A 6,680-nucleotide genomic window follows, 5' to 3' on the forward strand; every position below is an offset into this window, starting at 1 on the left:
AGGACCGGATGGTATTCCGAACCCGGCCATCAAAGCGGCCATTGCTGAGGTTCCCGAGATATTCAGATCTGTCATGCAGAGATGCCTTGACGAGGGAGTCTTATCGAGTAACCAGTTTGGCTTCCAAAAGGGTAAGTCGACCGTAGACGCTATCTTGTCGGTTACCAAATCCGCGGAGATAGCTATCCAGTGTAAGAGGAGGGGAGTTCGCTATTGTGCAATAGTGACTCTCGACGTGAGGAAAATAGTGCCATATGGGCAGCTATTGCAGATGCGCTCCTGCGTCTTGGAATTCCCGAGTACCTGTACAAGATTCTCGGAAGCTACTTCCAGAATCGAGTACTGGTATACGACACGGAGGCGGGTCGGAAGTGCGTTGACATAACGTCAGGGGTTCCGAAAGGTTCCATACTGGGTCCGGTGTTATGGAACTTCATGTACGACGGTGTCTTGAGGTTGAAGTTCCCGGTGGGCGTGGTAATCGTCGGCTTTGCTGACGATATTACGCTGAAGGTCTACGGCGAATCGATCAAAGAGGTGGAGTTGACTGCAGCCCACTCGATCGCAATTGTGGAGGAGTGGATGAGTTCCAGGAAGTTAGAACTGGCTCACCACAAGACTGAGGTGGTTGTTGTTAACAACCGAAAGTCGGAGCAACAAGCGGTGATAAGGGTAGGCAACTGCGCGGTCACCTCTGAACGCTTCATCAAACTCTTGGGGGTAATGATCGACGATAAGCTCACCTTTGGTAGCCACGTCAATTACGCCTGCAAGCGTGCCTCCACAGCTATAGTGGCATTGTCCCGGATGATGTCCAATAGCTCTGTAGTTTATGCCAGCAAGCGCAAGCTTCTGGCTAGTGTCGCTCTGTCCATACTGAGGTATGAGGGGCCAGCTTGGGGCACGGCCAAGAGTATTAACTGCTACAGAACGAAGTTAGAAAGTACGTATAGCCTCATGTTGCTAAAAGTGGCGAGCGCGTACCGTATAGTGTCGCACGATGCACTTTGCGTCATGACCGGTATGATGCCTATTGACATCGTTATCGGTGAAGACATAGAGTGCTTCGAAATGCTCAGAACGAGAGGCATTCGTAGGACTGTCTGGTTGGCCTCAATGGTCAAATGGCAGCGTGCGTGGGACAGTTCCACTAAGGGTAGATGGACACATTGGTTGATACCGGAGATAGGTACGTGGGTCAAGAGGCGCCATGGAGAAATCACTTTCCACCAGGTCCTTACAGACCATGGTTGCTTCAGACAGTTTCTACACCGGTTCGCAGGTGCGCGCAGGTTTAGAGGAAACTGCGGAATACGTGTTGTTCGTGTGCCCACGTTTTGGCTCAATGCGTGACCACATGCTTGCCACATGTGTTCTGGACACTACCCCGGACAACCTAGTCCGGAGGATGTGTAAAGATGAAGTTGGCTGGAACGGCGTTTTATCGGCTATAGTCCAAATCGTCTCGGAGCTACACAGAAGGTGGCGCGTGGACTCGAGGAATGGCTAGTTCAGGCGCAAATAAGAGGTGGTCCAAGGGTTCGGAGTCGGCTTCATGGGTCATACCGGTGCCCTGTGGTCGAACTCGATCCTTTTATCGAACAAGTGGCCACGCGAAGAACAACATGGTATCGTCGCTTTCGCGGCGTCGGTCAATCGGGCGGGTTCCGTACCCGCGGATGGAAAGGGGTCCTCGTCAAGGCTGGGGTAGGCGTAGGCACCGCGTCGGCAAGTCCCTCTGTGTTGGGCGAATTGGCCCTATCGCATTCTTGATATCAGTCGTGCAGAGGGAGCAGGCGCGAAGTCGACCCTTCCCATCTTCCGAGGACATAGGGCGCGGTAAGGCCACCTGGAAATCCGGCAATGCGCTGACACGCCGACGACATGAATCTCCAAGCTGCAGAGTGCTAATTAACTGAGGTCTCATCAGACAGCGGATCAGAGACGATTCACTAACACGCCCGAAAAAGAAGTGCGTGCGAGAAACACGCCCGAAAAAGAAGTGCGAATATCTTTCTTGAAGATGTATGTGTTTATATTTTATCAAATGTTCTTAATTTTTTTAAATAGATTTCAGTTAATCCTCCAAATAAATACGAGTGTATATGGAATATAAGTAGGTATGTCTAGAAAATGAATTAAAGCAATACGAAATACGTATTTTGGCAATCAATTTTGATTTCTCACTGCACATTGTCTGCCTTTCTCGGGTACGCGTGCATCCACAAGCTCACCCCAATCAGCAAGGTCAATGTTCGATTCATCAACGGGGAATTAGATTCATATATACCTACATATCTATAGTAGACACTGCTTGAATGGTTCGAATGGCTGCAGGGATAGCAGCCGTTGCGTTGGCAGTATCCGGTGGTATTCGTCTACTTCCTCTTTGAGCGCTTCGTGTAGATTGGAAAAATCTGGCAGACCATGATGAGAATCTATATTACAATAAGCACGTTTGTAGCGTGTTTTTGGTAGGATTATTTCCGATGCTTTCAATACATAGTTAGATGAGGGATCACTATGGAGAATTAATTATTGCAAAATTTATTTATATGTATTGAATCTTACATCCGTAGCCATTCTGTTTTCATGATAGCGTGCTATAAACCACCACAGCCGTTAATCCTTCGTTCTTATCTCCTCATATGGGTTTCTGTACTCTACGAATCAGCACTGCAATATGGAATCTGATTGCCCTATGAATATTGTTGGTATCGCAAGGCTGGCTTTCAAAGACAAAATGCTCATGACTAAATTAAACATTATTTATTTTATAAACGAAAAGATATAAGAAGTTTGGCCTACACAAATCATCTTCACCATAAACAAAGTTGTATGTTACTTATCTAACTTGTTTCGGACAGATAGTGGCAAATTTTACGACGTAGTTTGTGTTATAACATTTTAATATTTTTCACAAATAACGTTTTACAATAAAATAAGCTCTGGCACATATTGTAAGGAAGCAATACAAACTAGCATAAACTACAAGTATATCACTTATTATGTTTTAATACGAAGTGCATAGTGATTCGACCACTGCACTTCTTCTGCCGGAATTTCAGTCATGTCATGGTACATCATTGGCTTATCATTCGCCCAAACCCTGCGAGTATAAAACAAATTTATACAATCTGGCACTTCAATCGCGCAATAAACTAAAGTTCTCACTTGTTATCGTGTTGACTATTAGGAACACTCCTTTGGTGATAATGTAGACTGTGGCGGCCGGAAGTTTCACTAAAATAGTAAGCTGATCGACCAAAGATCGAACTGAACGGCTGGCCACTTCCAACATTTTGGGCTTTCACGTGTGCGACAGAATCTTTGTCGAACTGAACCGGAATCCCAGCTGAGACTGGGAAATTGTGCTTAAACTTTTGAACTTGAACAAATCGAGCCAGTGTTCGCTGTCTTCCTTCTACATGCTACCGATAGCGTATTGGGCACATACTGCAGTGGTTTTTCTGTTTGACACTGGATAAAATGGGGTGAGCACACGAACGCTGCACTTAGGAGTGTTTGTACAACCTAAGCGGAAAAAAATATGTAACTATACCCAAGCAGGAGCGACGACCTCGATAATTAAAGTTGGTATAAACTTGCAAAATACTTCAGGCATAATATGCTTCTTCTTTTTTATCTTCAATGGCTCTACATTCCAATTGGAACTTGGCCTGCTTTTCAACTTAATTAGCATTTCCTCAGTTATTAATTGAAAGCTTTTCTATACCCGCCATTACATGAGTATGTATCTTGTGTGACAAGTACAATGGATACTAGAGTGGTTCAAAAAATAGATTTTGCTCCACAGCGCTCATCTGATGCTTTATCATGTTCTGAGTGTCCTCTGAAAATTTGAGCTCATTTGGATTAAAACTGATTTAGCACAAGCCGTTTCAAGTTTGCATGCAAATTAGTATGGGGAAATTTATTTTTTCATTATACTGTTAATGGCGTTTCTCCATTAAGCGCAGGTTAAAAGAAAATCTACATAGCTAAAAGGAATACTCAACAGCTTTCACCCAACGAAAACCGCATGTTGATTAATCGCCCCAATAATTAGTAATCGATTTTAAGACAGGTTGCGAATCTTTAGACATGATCTTTAAACTTCTTTGAGGGCATCACTGAAATGTGCAGTGCAACATAGTAGCCTGAATTTGTGTGTGCTATCTTTCGCGCCACGAGCAGCAATGTTGCCTGTTGATGAGTTATGCAATTTCCTCCAGAAAACCACGGAATAGATTAAATTCGATTACTAATTATTGGTACGATTAATTGAGATGCGGTTTTCATTGAGTGAAAGCTGTTGAGTATTCCTTTTGGCTATGTAGGTTTTCTTTTAACCTGCGCTTGATAGGGAAGCGTCATTAACATTATAATGAAAAAATAAATTACCCCATACTAATTTGCATGCAAACTTGAAACGGCTTGTGCTAAATCAGTTTTAAACCAAATGAGCTCAAATTTTCAGAGGACACTCAGAACATGGTAAAGAATCAGATGAGCGCTGTGGAGCAAAATCAATTTTTTGAACCACCCTAATGGATACACTATGCCCAGGGTGTCAAGAATGTTTCCAACCCGAAAACATAATAGACCGAACCGAGAATCGAACTCGCCATCTCCGAATTGCAATCCTACGCCTTTGCTCACAAGGCACACATGCTTAGGTATTTAATACCGAACGAATAATAATTTGTTATGCGTTTGGTATTGTAACAACAGAGTATGTTATGCCTGAAGTATTTTGCATATTATTTTTTGGTATTACTCCTTTGGTATTTTACCTTTTATGTAAAGACAAGCTTATAACCGAGTAAGGTATCAATAACAGAATAGGGTATTATTAAGTTATTTTCTCCTGCTCGGGATAGGTATTATTTTAATTTTGAGGAAAAATAAATGCAAATTCTTCCGAAGATTATATCATTCAGCAGCAAATTTAGTCAAGATTAAGATAGCTAACTCACAATAAGTAACATATGGTGAAACTGATCAATGTTACCCCTCTGATCAATGTTTCCCCGGATTACGGTACGCAACAGATTGTTTCAGTTCGCCGGGTCAGCTAGTAAAATATAATTTATATAATATTGTTTGTATATAATTTATTGTTTTGATCTATTTGAAATCCAAATTTCTTTAAGACAATTAACATTTTTTCAACTAGATTGGTAAAATACTCCTATGTGTACCGCTTCGTTACCGCTACTACGAAATGCGAAAATGTGGGGTCTATCATAGAGCTTACAAAACAGAGAGCGTAATCTTACTTTTTCAAGATTTGATATCAGTTGTATTTTCTTTCCTTTCTGGTACGCAAAGGTGTGGAGAAAATGCTATATGCTTACTACGAAAACTTATAGAAGAGCCGGACACCTTTAGTATTTTTTAATAAACGAAACTACTCGACGAACTGAGATGCTGTCTGTCTGCATGCATGCATGCATGCATGAAAAACTCCTTTATTTTAAAGCACTTGACCATTAACATTGTTTGTCAGCAACAAGTTGCAATCCATACGGGGAGTCCTGTCAGACTGTTTCTTGGTGGCTTTGGGTCAAATCCAAAAATGTTTTCAAAAGCTAATAAGGAAAATGCAAAACTTTTCTCTTTTCTTCGAAAATACATTTTTGACGTCATTTATGAAATCCATTTTTTGATACCTTACACTAGTATGAATCCAAATCCATTTCAGCTATATTTCGTGGGAATCTCAACGATGAAACCATGCAATATGAGATTGATGAATAGAATTCAAAAATCTTTCGACGCCGTTTTTCCTTATCTTTAAATCTAGGTGGTTTAGATTTTTTCTTTTTTTATTTTCTGGCGAGTTTCATTGGTATACAAATGTCGGAATAAGATCAACTAGGGCCAAAGTTATTGTATACACCATAAGTTAATAGACGAATCCAAGTAAAAATAAGAAGAAGACACACGACGGTGTTAACTTTGACAGATCCTACAGCGCAGCATAGGAAGATTATTTTAAAATGCTTATTATAAATTCTAGACAAATTGTAATTAAAATCTGATTGATGTACGATACGGAAAAAGTTCTGAATTACTTATTTGGAAGCTTATCTAATTTTTTTGTATATTTTCCAAAAATGTATCTATCATAAACTTCGGAACTTTTTCCGTATCATACATCAATCAGATTTTAATTACAATTTGTCTAGAATTTATTATAAGCATTTTAAAACGATCTTCCTATGCTGCCCTGTAGGTAGAGGTGTGCGCCGCCGCGCCACGCCGCCGCCGCCGACAGTTTTTGGCACGCCGCCGCCGCCGAGGTTTTTGCATCGGCGCGCCGCCGTTTAAAATTTGTCACGCCGCTGATCTATAATTTTCCACGCCGATTAAAATTTTCAGTGGATACTCCGAGGATTCAGTGCATTTTCCATATAATTTCCTGATAGATCTCTACAACATTACGTTGAAACTCCAGAGAATTTTTCGTGAAGATACCAATTATTTCCATGAAAATTTCATACAATATCTTGTTAAATTCCGAATCATTTAACCGAAAAGACTATTTGGTAGAAGCCTACCCGAGCAAAGCTTAAGAACAAATCGATAACTTCTTTTAATGTTGTGAAATCATCGATTATGTTTACTTCATTTGACATCTTTTAGGTCGTTTTAACGGTTAAAATAACAAAACG

The 6,680-nt window shown here is 41.2% G+C and overlaps 1 long non-coding RNA gene across 1 annotated transcript; it reads right to left on the bottom strand.

Moving 5' to 3' along the window:
* Positions 1-2,891: 2,891 nt before the first annotated feature.
* Positions 2,892-3,530, bottom strand: LOC134219849 (uncharacterized). Its single transcript, XR_009981687.1, has 2 exons — positions 3,175-3,530; positions 2,892-3,109 (listed from the first exon to the last, which is right to left on the bottom strand). It is a non-coding gene; the product is annotated as an uncharacterized LOC134219849 (long non-coding RNA).
* Between the last annotated feature and the right edge of the window lie 3,150 nt (positions 3,531-6,680).

This window comes from Armigeres subalbatus, chromosome 3 (assembly GCF_024139115.2).
Source record: "Armigeres subalbatus isolate Guangzhou_Male chromosome 3, GZ_Asu_2, whole genome shotgun sequence".
Lineage (NCBI taxonomy): Eukaryota > Metazoa > Arthropoda > Insecta > Diptera > Culicidae > Armigeres > Armigeres subalbatus.